The sequence below is a fragment of the Mustela nigripes genome, chromosome 14, assembly GCF_022355385.1.
Source record: "Mustela nigripes isolate SB6536 chromosome 14, MUSNIG.SB6536, whole genome shotgun sequence".
Lineage (NCBI taxonomy): Eukaryota > Metazoa > Chordata > Mammalia > Carnivora > Mustelidae > Mustela > Mustela nigripes.
Genome location: NC_081570.1, coordinates 65,129,912 through 65,144,302, shown reverse-complemented (window position 1 = coordinate 65,144,302; position 14,391 = coordinate 65,129,912). Strand labels below are relative to the sequence as shown.

General features: G+C 38.8%; 1 pseudogene; it reads left to right on the top strand.

Moving 5' to 3' along the window:
• Positions 1–10,832: 10,832 nt before the first annotated feature.
• On the top strand, positions 10,833–11,420 carry LOC132002073 (E3 ubiquitin-protein ligase RNFT1-like; annotated as a pseudogene).
• The last annotated feature ends 2,971 nt before the right edge of the window (positions 11,421–14,391 follow it).

The following is a 14,391-nucleotide window of genomic DNA, read 5'->3' as shown; positions in this document are numbered from 1 at the left end:
AAGTGAAACCATATGATAACTGACTCTCTGCTTGACTTATTTCACTCAGCATAATCTCTTCCAGTCCCATCCATGTTGATATAAAAGTTGGGTATTCATCCTTTCTGATGGAGGCATAATACCCCATTGTATATATGGACCATATCTTCTTTATCCATTTGTCTGTTGAAGGGCATCCTGGCTCTTTCCACCATTTGGTGCCTGGGGCCATTGCTCTTACGAACACTGGGGTACAGATGGCCCTTCTTTTCACTACATCTGTATCTTTGGGGTAAATACCCAGTCATGCACTGACATTTTTATTTCAAACTTTAAGAAACCTAATAATTATTGATCCAGAAATTTAAAAATTAAAAAAAATCTTAATAGATATACTTTATTTCAAACATATTAAGTTTAAAATCTGACATTTAAAAGGAATAAAACCTCAGTGTTACTTGTTCTCTTTATTAAAATATTGCCATCAGAAATATCAGGTATAAATTACTCACTAAGGTAAGTCCACTGTTAAAATGATTGAACTTGGGGAAGCTGGGTGGCTCAGTTTGTTAGGTATCTGACTTCTGCTCAGGTCACGATCTCAGGGTCCTAGAATCAAACCCCTGCTCGGGCTCTGTGCTCAGCGAAGAACCTGTCTGTCTCTCTCCTTCTCCTTCTCCCCCTCCCTCTGCTTGTGATCTTGTGTCCTCTCAAATAAATAAAATCTTTTTTTTTTTTAATGATTGAGGGGTGCCTGAGTGGCTCAGTAGGGTTAGCATCTTCCTTTAGCTCAGGTTGTGATCCCCAGGTTCTGGGATCAAGTCCCACATCAGATCCCTTGCCCAGGAAAGAATCTGCTTCTCCCTCTCCCCTACCTCCTGCTCATGATCTCTCTCTCTCTCAAATAAACAAATCTTTTTTTAAAAATGATTGAACTCATATAGACCTTTTTTTAGAGTTAACAGGTAGTTCCCTGGATTTTGGTCCATAATTTCCCAAGGATAGCTACTTTATGATTTTTGGTAATACAATTAGCCACTAACAAACAGAATACTCTTTAAAGAACTTTTAATGCATTATTCAATAATATTTTTGTTATTTAAATTCCAGTTAGGGGGCACCTGGTTGGCTTAATCAGTTAAGGTTAAACATTGAACTCTTGATTTAACTCAGGTCATGATCTCATGGTCATGGGATCAAGCCCCACCTAGGGCTCTGCACTCAGCCACTCAGTGTGGAGTCTGCTTATCCCTTTCCCTCTGTTTCTCCATCTAATCCTCCCCTGCAACCACCCACTCACACTCTTCCTCTCTCTAAAATAAAATTTTTTTAATCCCACTTAGTTAACAGTGTATGTTGGTTTTAGGTGTGCAATATAGTGATTCAACACGTCCATACATCACTCTGTTCTCATCACAAGTGCACTCCTTAATCCCCATCACCTATTCCACCCCCAGTAATCATCGGTTTGTTCTCCATAGTTAAGAGTCTTTTGTTGTTTGTTTGACTCTTTTTCCCCCTTTGCTCATTTGTTTTGTATCTTAGCTTCCATATATAAGTGAAATCATGTGGTATTTGTCTCTCTCTAGCTGACATATCATTTAACATAGTGCTCTCTAGCTCCATCCATGTTGTTCTAAGTGGCAAGATTTCTTTCTTTTAAAGGTTGAGCAATATTCCATTGTATATATACAACACATCTTCTTTATTCTTTCATCAGTCAATGGACACGGGCTGTTCCCATAACTTGGCTATTATAGACAATGCTGCTAAAAACATCAGGGTGCATTAAAAATTGGAGTGCATGTATCTCTTTGAGATAGTATTTTTGTATTCTTTGAGTAAATAACCAGTAGTATGATTGTTGGATCATAAGGTAGTTCTATTTTTAACATTTTGAGGAAACTTCATACTCTTTTCCAAAGGTGACTGCACCAATTTACATTCCCATCAACAGTGCAAGAGGGTTCCCCTTTCTCCACATCCTTGCCAACACCTGCTGTTTCTTGTGTTGTTGATTTTAACCATTCTGACAGGTATGAGGTGATATTTCATTGTAGTTTTGATTCATATTTCCCTGATGATCAGTGATGTTGAACATCTTTTCGTGTGTCTGTTGGACATTTGTATGTCCTCTTTGGGAAAATATCTGCTCATGTCTTTTTTTCAATTTTTCAATTGGATTATTCATTTTTGGGTGTTGAGTTTTATAAGTTCTTTACAGATTCTAGATACTAACCCTCTGATATGTCATTTGCAAGTATCTTCTCCCAACTCATAGGTTACCTTTAGTTTTGTTGGCTGTTTCCTTCACTTGCAAAAGCTTTTTATTTTGATGAAGTGCCAATACCTTATTTTTCCCTTTTTTCCCCCTTGTCTCAGGAGACATCCTAGAAAGAAGTTGTCACAGCTGATATCAAAGAGGTTACTGCCTGTGTCCACCTCTAGGATTTTTATGGTTTCAGGTCTCACATTTAGGTCATTAATCCATTTCGAATTTATTTGAAATTATTTTTGTGTATAAGAAAGTGGTCCAGTTTCATTCTTTTGCATGCTAATGTCCAGTTTTCCCAACACCATTTGTTGAAGAGGCTATCTTTTTCCCATTGGATACTCTTTCCTGCTTTGTTGAAGATTAATTGACCATATATTGTGGGTTTCAATATCTTTGTAAGAGGTCTTAAAGTAATGGATATGGAGCAAGTGACAGTAAACAATACCTTAAACAAAAAATGTCTTTAGTCATTCTTTCCATTAAAAAAATTTCCATTCTTGGTGCTATAGTAAATGGAATCGATTCTCTAATTTCCCTTTATGTGTTTTCATTGTTAGTGTATAAGAAACCACTGATTTCTGTACATTGACTTTGTATCCTGCCACGTTACTGAATTGCTGTAGTAGTCTGGGGGTGGAGTCTTTTGGGTTTTCCATATGAAGAATCATGTCATCTGCAAAGATAGAGAGTTTGACTTCTTCATTGCCAATTTGAATATTATTTGAATTTTATTTCTCTTTGTTGTCCGATTGTTTTTGCTAGGACTTCTAATACTATGTTGAACAAGAGTGGTGAGAGTGGGCATACTTGTAGTGTTCCTGATCTCAACAGGAAGGCTGCAAGCTTTTTCCCATTGAGGATGATATTTGCTGTGGGTCTTTCATAGATAGATTTGATGAAGTTCAGGAATGTTCCCTCTATCCCTATACTTTGAAGCATTTTAATCAGGAATGGGTGCTGGATTTTGTCAAATGCTTTTTCTGCATCAATTGAGAGGGCCATGTGGTTCTTCTCTCTTCTCTTATTGATTTGTTCTATCACATTGATTGATTTGTGAATGTTGAACCATCCTTGTAACCCAGGGATGAATCCCACCTGGTCATGGTGGATAATACTTTTAATGTGCTGTTGGATCCTGTCTGCTAGGACCTTGTTGAGAATCTTAGCATCCATATTCATCAGTGATATTGGTTTGAAATTCTCCTTTTTGTTAGGGTGTTTGCCTGATTTGGGGATCAGGGTAATGCTGGCCTCATAAAAAAAGTCTGGAAGTTTTCCTTCTGCTTTAATTTTTTGAAACCGCTTCAGGAGAATAGGTGTTATTTCTTCTTTGAAAGTTTGGTGGGGAATCCGTCAGGTCCTGGGCCCTTTCTTTGGGGGGAGGTTTTTGATCACTGCTTCAATCTCATTACTAGATATCAGTCTATTCAGGTTGTCAATTTACTATAGGACCAAGAATCATAAGATACCTGGGAATAAACCTAACCAAAGAGGTAAAGGATCTGAACTCGAGGAACTACAGAACACTCATGAAAGAAATTAAAGAAGACACAAAAAGATGGAAGACCATTCCATGCTCTTGGCTTGGAAGAATAAACATTGTTAAAATGTCTATACTGCCTAGAGCAATGTATACTTTTAATGCCATTCCTATCAAAATTCCACCGGTATTTTTCAAAAAACTGGAGCAAATAATCCTAAAATTTGTATGGAATCAGAAGAGAACCCGAATTGCTAAGGAAATGTTGAAAACAAAAATAAAACTGGCGGCATCACGTTACCTGACTTCAAGCTTTACCACAAAGCTGTGATCACCAAGACAGCATGGTACTGGCATAAAAACAGACACATAGACCAGTGGAATCAAGTAGAGAGCCCAGATATGGACCCTCAACTCTATGGTCAAATAATCTTCAACAAAACAGGAAAAAATATACAGTGGAAAAAAGACAGTCTCTTCAATAAATGGTGCTGGGAAAACTGGACAGCTATATGTAGAAGAATGAAACTCAACCATTCTCTCACACCGTACACAAAGATAAACTTGAAATGGATAAAAGACCTCAACATGAGACAGGAATCCATCAGAATCCTAGAGGAGAACATAGGCAGTAGCCTCTTCGATATCAGCCACAGCAACTTCTTTCAAGATATGTCTACAGAGGCAAAGGAAACAAAAGCGAAAATGAACTTTTGGGACTTCATCAAGATCAAAAGCTTCTGCACAGCAGAGGAAACAGTCAACAAAACAAAGAGGCAACCCACAGAATGGGAGAAGTTATTTGCAAATGACAGTACAGACAAAAGGTTGATAGCCAGGATCTATAAAGAACTCCTCAAACTCAACACACACAAAACAGATAATCATATCAAAAAATGGGCAGAAGATATGAACAGACACTCCTCCAGTGAAGACATACAAATGGCTATGAGACTCATTAAAAAATGTTCATCATCACTAGCCATCAGGGAGATTCAAATCAAAACTACATTGGGATACCACCTTAAACCAGCTAGAATGGCTGAAATTAGCAAGACAGGAAACAACATGTGTTGGAGAGGATGTGGAGAAAGGAGAACCCTCTTCCACTGTTGGTGGGAATGCAAGTTGATGCAGCCTCTTTGGAGAACAGTGTGGAGATTCCTCAAGAAATTAAAAATAGAGTTTCCCTATGACCCTGAAATTGCACTACTGGGTATTTATCCCAAAGATACAGATGTAGTGAAAAGAAGGGCCATCTGTACCCCAATGTCTATAGCAATGGCCACAGTCACCAAACTGTGGAAAGAACCAAGATGCCCTTCAACGGACGAATGGATAAGGAAGATGTGGTCCATATACACTATGGAGTATTATGCCTCTATCAGAAAGGATGAATACCCAACTTTTGTAGCAATATGGATGGGACTGGAAGAGATTATGCTGAGTGAAATAAGTCAAGCAGAGAGAGTTAATTATCATATGGTTTCACTTATTTGTGGAGCATAATAAATAACATGAAGGACATGGGGAGATGGAGAGAAGGGAGTTGGGGTAAATTGGAAAGGGAGGTGAGCCATGAGAGTCTATGGACTCTGAAAACAACCTGAGGGTTTTGAAGGGGCAGGGGGTGGGAGGTTGGGGAAACCAGGTGGTGGATATTAGGGAGGGCACATATTACATGGAGCACTGGGTGTGGTGCAAACACAATGAATACTGTTACGCTGAAAAGAAATTTTTAAAAAATTCCATTCTTAAAAATGAAATAAGATGAAAACAGAGAGGGCAACAAACCATAAGAGACTCTTAATCATAGGAAACAAATTGAGAGAGTTGCTGGAGGGGAGGGAGGGTGGGGAATGGAGTAACTGGGTGATGGACATTGGGGAGTGTATGTGCTGTAATGACCACTGAGTATTATATAAGACTGACGAATCGCAGACCAGTACCCCTGAAATAAATAATACATTGTATGTTCATTGAATTTAAGTTTTAAAAAACAAGAAATTTTTCATTTTTTTAAATTTCCATTCTTAACAGCAACATATATACTTTGAAATCTACCAAATCACTAAACTTCAGAATTCTAAAATTCTTGCTACTATGCATTGTCCCAAAATATTCCATCATTTTTATATTTTCCCATAAAGCATAACAATACCTCTTAGAGCCCTCATTATTCAACATTAACTCAATAAACATTATTGAGAACCTGCTAACAAACATTCTTAAAAACTAGTCAGTGCTACATTAGGAACTCAGGCTAAAAAGACAGGTAAAACATGGTCAAGCAAAACATGGTCTAGAGTTTAGACCAGAGTTTAGATAGTATAGCAGGAACAAGAGTCTATAGTTTATAGTGGGGAAGACAGAAAAAGAGAATTCACTGTGGTATAATCAAGCACTGACACTGAGACAGCCCAAGGGAACCATCACTAACTGTCACTAACTGAGGCTGAAGGAATTAGAGGAGGCTGCCACAAGGAAAGTGATGAGTCACTGAGTCCTAGAGAATGAGCAGGATCTATCCAGGAAAAGAGAAGAAGAGTGATTCAGGTATGTGCAAAGGTACAGAGACAGGATGGGGTGTAACAAGGAGAGCTAGTAGTAGAGGAGTTCAGTTCAGACGAAGCATAGAGTTGAGGTGGACACTAAGGAAGGAATATTATATTTTTACATCTCAATGAATGCTGACAAAAGGTAATGAGGAAAGTACTATTCTCAGCCTCCTCCCCCATTTCATAGTTAAAGAAACAGAAACCCAGTTAGAGTCAGTGACTTGCCCAAGGTCATACATTGTAGAAGTGGATAAGATAAAATTCTAACTTAGAAATTCTGATTCCAGGGGCACTAGGGTAGCTGAGTCATTAAGCATCTGCCTTCAGCTCAGGTCATGATCCCAGGGTCCTGGAATGGAGCCCCACGTCAGACTCCCTGCTCAGTGGAAAACCTGCTTCACCCTCTCCCACACCCCTGCTTGTGTTCCCTCTCTCAGTGTCTCTTTCTTTCTGTCAAATAAATACATAAAATCTTCAAAAAAAAAGAAAAAAAGAAAGAAAGAAAGGAAAAAGAAAGAGAAATTCTGATTCCAGAGCTCAGGCTCATCTGCTAATCATGAATGGATTGTATGCTATGCTAAGAAATTTGAATTTTATCCTGAAGGGCATGAGAGGCCAACAATTTTTGGCAGGAAAATGACAGGGTCCATTTTGCCTTTTAAAAGGATGACCCAGGGGCGCCTGGGTGGCTCAGTGGGTTAAAGCCTCTGCCTTCAGCTCCAGTCATGATCCCAAGGTCCTTGGATTGAGTCACACATTGGGCTCTCTGCTCAGCAGGGAGCTGGCTTCCTCCTCTCTCTCTGCCTGCCTCTCAGCCTACTTGTGATCTCTGTGCATTGTCTTTTAAAATCTTTAAAAAAAAAAAAAAAGGATGACCCAAGTTACTGAAGGAAGCAGAGCTAGACCGGAGATGGAACTGTGTACAGTTCTGCATGTTGTGCCTCAAACAACTCTAGGGAGAGCCATTAAACATGTGGTCTATGAATAGCACCCATGAAGTTGTGCAGTGCACAACCTACATGACCATTTTGATGTAATCACAAGTTAGGGGCTACTACAGTATTCCAGTCATAAAATGTATGAGCAATTAAACTAAGAAAGAACAATGGCAGAGAATGGAATGGTTTATAATGCAGAAATAATGTAGAATCACCAGAAGTTGGTGGCTGGTTGGATTAAGGTGGTGACACAGAGAAAAAGAAAATGGTTTTATTTTGTCTCAGTCTAAGTTGGGACTATATATTTTCATCTTCTTCCCTATTTGGTTCTGGGTTACAAACTTGCACATGATTTGGAAAGTGAAATGAAGCAGCAGCCTTTATGCTCTGAGGGTCATCATGGTTAGAGGTGAGAAGAAAGAGATGCAGATTTTGATGAAGTCCCAAAAGTTCATTTTCGCTTTTGTTTCCTTTGCCTCTGTAGACATATCTTGAAAGAAGTTGCTGTGGCTGATATCGAAGAGATTACTGCCTATGTTCTCCTCTAGGATTCTGATGGATTTCTGTCTCACGTTGAGGTCTTTTACCCATTTTGAGTTTATCTTTGTGTACGGTGTAAGAGAATGGTTGAGTTTCATTCTTCTACTTATAGCTTTTGGGACTTCATCAAAATCAAAAGCTTCTTCACAGCGAAGGAAACAGTCAAAAAAACAAAGAGGCAACCCACGGAATGGGAGAATATATTTGCAAATGACAGTACAGACAAAAGGTTGATATCCAGGATCTATAATGAACTCCTCAAACTCAACACACATGAAACAGACAATCATATCAAAAAATGGGCAGAAGATATGAATAGACACTTCTCCAATCAAGACATACAAATGGCTTTCAGACACATGAAAAAATGTTCATCATCACTAGCCCTCAGGGAGATTCAAATTAAAACCACATTGAGATATCACCTTACACCAGTTAGAATGGCCAAAATTAACAAAACAGGAAACAACATGTGTTGGAGAGGATGTGGAGAAAGGGGAACCCTCTTACACTCTTGGTGGGAATGCAAGTTGGTGCAGCCTCTTTGGAGAACAGTGTGGAGATTCCTCAAGAAATTAAAAATAGAACTTCCCTATGACCCTGCAATTGTACTCCTGGGTATTTACTCCAAAGATACAGATGTAGTGAAAAGAAGGGCCATCTGTACCCCAATGTTTATAGCAGCAATGGCCACGGTCGCCAAACTGTGGAAAGAACCAAGATGCCCTTCAACAAATAAATAAATAAGGAAGATGTGGTCCTTATACACTATGGAATATTATGCCTCCATCAGAAAGGATGAATACCCAACTTTTGTAGCAACTTGGACGGGACTGGAAGAGATTATGCTGAGTGAAATAAGTCAAGCCGAGAGAGTCAATTATCATATGGTTTCACTTATTTGTGGAGCATAACAAATATCATGGAGGACAAGGGGTGTTAGAGAGGAGAAGGAAGTTGGGGTAAATTGGAAGGGGAGGTGAATCAAGAGAGACTATGGACTCTGAAAAACAATCTGAGGGGTTTGAAGTGGCGGGAGGGTGGGAGGTTGGGGTACCACGTGGTGGGTATTATAGAGGGCACGGATTGCATGGAGCACTGGGTGTGGTGAAAAAATAATTAATACTGTTTTTCTGAAAATAAATTAATTAATTAAAAAAAAAAGAGTGCAGAGAAGCAAGCAGGTCCCGGTTTGTACTTGCTGTTCCCCACTCTGCACTCTCCTCTGCTTCTAGGTCCAGCTGTTGAGGTCAGATGTCCATGTCCATCTGCCTGCCCTGCTGACCAGCAGCAACTCACCACGATACCCAATGGAAAACTCAGAAAGGCAACCATAAGAACCAGATCACAGCCCAGCACAGACCTCTAAAGTCCTCTTTATGGACCATTTCAGCAGACACCCCTTAACCCCTGATTTGTCCACCCTGCCAGTGCTTTGGGAGGGCTTCTTGGTGACTTCCTGCTCCACCTACTCTCCTCTCCTCCCTCTTCACCTACTTCTCCAGCTTCAGTTCCTGATCTCAGCAGAGTTTTTTTGGTAGCAGTTGAGAAGATTAGTCTGAAATTTATATGGAGCTGCAGAGATCATATAATAGTCAAAAAAAAACTTTGGAAATTTAAAAAAATGGAAGATGTCAGGACTATTATAAAGGACTCTATCACAGAGTTGTAAAAATGGACACCCAATTTACACAGGGACAAAACCTGTGTTAAACTTGCTTAGGATAACTTGGAAAGTAGACCATATGCCCACTGAGACTGTAACTCTGGGGGAAGTAGTTGGCAAGAGAATAACTCTGGGCTTACGTTTATTTTGTAGGTCAAGCAAAGTATTGTAAGAAAGGAGCTCAGGAAATAATTGGCCAGTTTGTAAGAAGCAGTTGAGGGTCCAGAAATTGGGGGGTGTGTCTAGGAAGGCTATATGAAAACTATGAGAACCCAAATTTTAAGACAATTTTTGAAAAAAATACTTGAACACAAAATCCCATTGAAACCTAGCTTTGCTGCTGCTATTGAGGCTAACAAAGTTAGTTGTAGTGGGGTTTAGAGGTAAGGACCTTGACTTAAGATGTAGGACTGTCTCCCACTATCTCTGACACCACTGCGAGACTTCCATCCTTTCATCCTTAGAGTAAACACAGTCCTGATGCAAAGGAATGTGGATCAGAGAAAACATATTCAAGGGTCATGCCACTCTCTAGGAACTGTGGGCAATGCAGCAGCATCAACCTCCCAAAGTGGTCATACAACAAGATAGACAAAAGAAGGGCCTTGCCTTCATTTCTGAGACAAAAGCACTGTAATTTGGGCTTTTTCTAAGAAAAAGTGCCCAAAGATTCAGTACACTTGGTTACTTGTATTCTTGACAGGATCTTTTTTTTTTTTTAATCTTATCTTTTCAGTGCTCCAAGATTCATTGTTTATGCACCACATGCAGTGTCCTCTCCTTAATACCCACTACCAGGATTACCCATCCTCCTGACTCCTCGCCCTTCTAAAACCCTTAGTTTGTTTCTCAGAGTCCACAGTCTCTCATGGTTTGTCTCCCCCTCCGAGTTCCCCCAATTCACTTTTCCTTTCCTTCTCCTAATGTCCTCCATGCTATTCCTTATACTCCACAAGTAAGTGAAACCATATGATAATTGACTCTCTCTGCTTGACTTATTTCACTCAGCATAATCTCCTCCAGTCCCATCCATGTTGATACAAAAGTTGGGTATTCATCCTCACTGATGGAGGCATAATACTCCATTGTATGTATGGACCATATCTTCTTTATCCATTTGTCTGTTGAAGGGCATCCTGGCTCTTTCCACAGTTTGGAGATTGTGGCCATTGCTGCTATGAACATTGGGGCACAGACAGCCCTTCTTTTCACTACATCTGTATCTTTGGGGTAAATACCCAGTAGTGCAATTGCAGGGTCATAGGGTAGCTCTATTTTTAATATCTTAAGGAATCTCCATGCTGTTTTCCAAAGTGGCTGCACCAACTTGCATTTCCACCAACAGTGTAAAAGGGCTCCCCTTTTTCCTGTTCTCTTTCATTTTCACTTACTTTATTACAACTTAATCTTTGTAAATCCTACTTTGGGTCATTCAAGCTTCTGGGAAGTACTTTGGATTACCATAACTACAGTCTTCATTCTGAAAGTCTTCTTCATAGGCTTGAAATGCCTTATTTTATTGGTACCTTCTTTCATGATGCCTTTTAAATCCAAGAATTACTGGTATGCATTCTTAGAAGAATTGTATTAGTATAAATTAATTTTGTTCCCATATCTGTTTTGTTCCATTACCTTATTAACCACAGGGAGTTTGGTAATATAACTAGAATCTTCAGATGTTACTAGCTTTATTCTACCTCATTTTAATATTTTTGGATTTTTTTTTTAAGATAAGGATTTTCAGACAGGTTTTGTGAATATTCTTTACATGACCAAGCTATAAAGTGACTGGTTCAGATGATAGCTGACCAATATGTCAAGCAGAATTTTGTAAGATTATTTTTCCCATCTGTCAGTATATATTTCCCAAATAATGCATTACCTCGTGGTTTCATCAAGAGAATGTCCACTAGTCAGAACTATGATTTCAAACCACATAACCAAAAGGAAAGATGGAGCTACTTCATCACACCTTCAAACATAATTAAGTCCTATAAACTATTAAGACCAAAAAATATTAATTGTATTTGGTTATAATGACTATTACTAAAGTCACTGGGATAGATTTCTTTGTTAAAATTTAAGAAAAATGTTTCCAGTGGTACCTGGGTATCTCAGTCAGTTAAGCATCTGATTCTTGATTTTGGCTCAGGTCATGATCTCAGGATCATGAGATGGAGCCCTACATCAGGCTCCACATTCAGTGGGGAGTCTGCTTGAGAGTCTCTCTTCCTCTCCCTCTGCCCCTCCCCACCACACTCTCTAAGATAAATAAATCTTTAAAAAAAAAAAGTTTGCAAACAGTTTTGGAGCATTAAAATAAGATTTTAGTATCTCATTTTTTAAAAAAAGATTTTATTCGTCAGAAAGAGGGCACAAGCAGGGGGAGTAGCGGGCAGAGGGAGAAGCAGCTTCCCTGCTGAATGGATGCAGACACCTAACTGAATGAGCCATCCAGGAATCCCAAGTATTTCATTTTTTTAATTCAAATGAGTGAAAAACATTGTTTTAACATATGTAAACAATATTCCACCTAATATCTACGTCAACATTTATTCTATTCTACTTGACATATGATTGCAGTATAAAACTGTAAATGTATTTTCTTACTAATGTTATTGAAAAGAGCAACTGGATAACTAAATAGAATTAGTGGTTTCAGAGGAATTCAGGTATTCTTTTCTGATAATGTTTCAAACTAAGTTTTTATAATAAAATTTATAGCCAAAATCTCAAATATTCTTAAAATGCTCATAAAATTTATATTTTTAAATTTAAGTCCTGTATATATTACCTGTAAAAAGATTTTCTAAGTGAATATTAATTTATCAAGGATGATATATTTTAATATATTACTCTTTGAAATATTAGCAAACAATAATATAAATTGTTTGAAATTTTCAATATTATTACAAAGATTACATTAATGGTATGGCCTCCACCCAAATCTACTGACCTCAAGGTAGCCACCATTAAATTGAGAAGAAAGGTCTTGGGGGAAAAAAGCAAATAAGACTTGAGAATGACATCTAGGCAAAATTTTGGATATATTAACTGGCACATGGAACTCTCTAGACACTAGCAAATTGAAAGCCTTCTATGTTTCAGAGTGAATTGTACTGCCAAATAAACATAATCCCAACCTGAAAAAGCCTTGGACTACTTGAGCATCAGAACAATCCTCTGGACCTCACACTTGAACAAGCAGGACACAGACTACGAAAGTTATATAGCCTTCAAGAAGAATACACTCCCAAATGTCCTCCTTTAGATGTAGCCATGAAAATAGGACATGGAAGACCCTCCCAGAGGATGGACCAAGGACCATGGACAAGGGAGTTCTACCAGGAAAGTAAAATCAGAATCTAATCTGGGAAAGAAATTCCCACCCCATCTTTTGAGGACAGGATACTATCCTTCATAATGCCTGTTCAGGATTTCATATATACTAGCAATGAGAGATTTCTAAGTGTCTTGCATTCTTCTGTTTTCCAAAAGAGGTTGGGGGAAGGGGGTTGTTTGGGTTTTTTAGCATCATCCTGTACCTGACTTACCACTGTACATTGAGAAGGAGAAGGGATAAATCACCTTTTTATTGAGAGATTGCCACAAGAGGCCACATCCAGACACCATGTTTATCATCTGAAGATCTGAAATTTGTGCCACTTTACTGACTTCATAGGTCTTTGGGTTATCAAGAGAAACATATATGCTCAAAGAAATAAAGGAGGAATGGAATAATTTGTGACCAGAAGGAAAGACTGCGGAGGATACTGGTTAGCAAGTCATCAAAAACCATTTCCTTTTTCTCCTGGAGCACTGCCAGATTATGCTTACCAGTCTCCCTTGTGGCTAGACATGGTCATGTGTCAGTTCTGACCAATAAAATGTGAGAAGTAACATCTGTTGCTTCCAGGCTTGGCCTGTTTGGCCCCCTGACTCATGACTCTCATGCATTTTCCCTTCCAGCTGGTTAGCCTGGAGATGATGAGGACAACCTTGGGAGTCATGGTGTGAACATGGGGGAGCCACAGGATAGAAGAAACCGGGATCCCTGAAAACATGTGGAGAAAGGAAACCCTCTAAGAATGATTGTATCCCATTCTTATCTTAGCAAAAATAAGGATATTTTAATCATATTAAGCCCCTGAGTTTGGGAAGTTTGTTACAGTTACTAACGTATATACAGCAGAGGGAACACCACAAGAGGGTGTAAACACAAGAGAGAAAACAGCAAGAAACAAGAGGTTCTTTGGGCATATTGCTATGGGTCTTAAATCCCATGCAAAACTTTGGACTTTATTCTATAGAAATGGGGACCATCAAAAGTTATAGATAGATAGATAGATCTTCTATTTAAAACTAGTAGAGTGAATGCTGCCAGTAATCTGCAATTTCTGAGACAGCTGAGTCCAAATCTTTCACACACTGTTGCCCTACAAAATTGAGAACATAAAATATAATCACCAAGCTGACAACAGCTTTTGCAGTCTTCAAAGCTGCAAATCATACAAAATAGATCCTGCCAAATTCAGTAAGAAAACTGGGAATCAGTAACCTTCAGAGGAAAAAGTCAACTTTCAAAACATGTTTCCTTTAGAAAGTGTGTGTGTGTGTGTGTGTGTGTGTGTGTGTGTGTGTGTGTGTGTGATGGAGAGGGATAAGGAAGGTGAGAGGGAGACATCTTTTCAGGTAATGAATGTTATTCCTGCAACAAAACAAAACTTAAGGTGGGCTTCAATCAATTCCACATGGACTAAGCACCTTCCATATGGTGGGTGTCCGGCTAGGTATCTACTATATAAAGATAAATAAATGACTTACCAGGACTTCAAATTACTCACAAAGTAATATAATTAGTAGGCATATAAACAGAATAACCAGTATACATTAGTACACATACTATAAAAAAAAAAAAAAAATAGGACCCTACAGATCTACAGGACTTGGGGAGG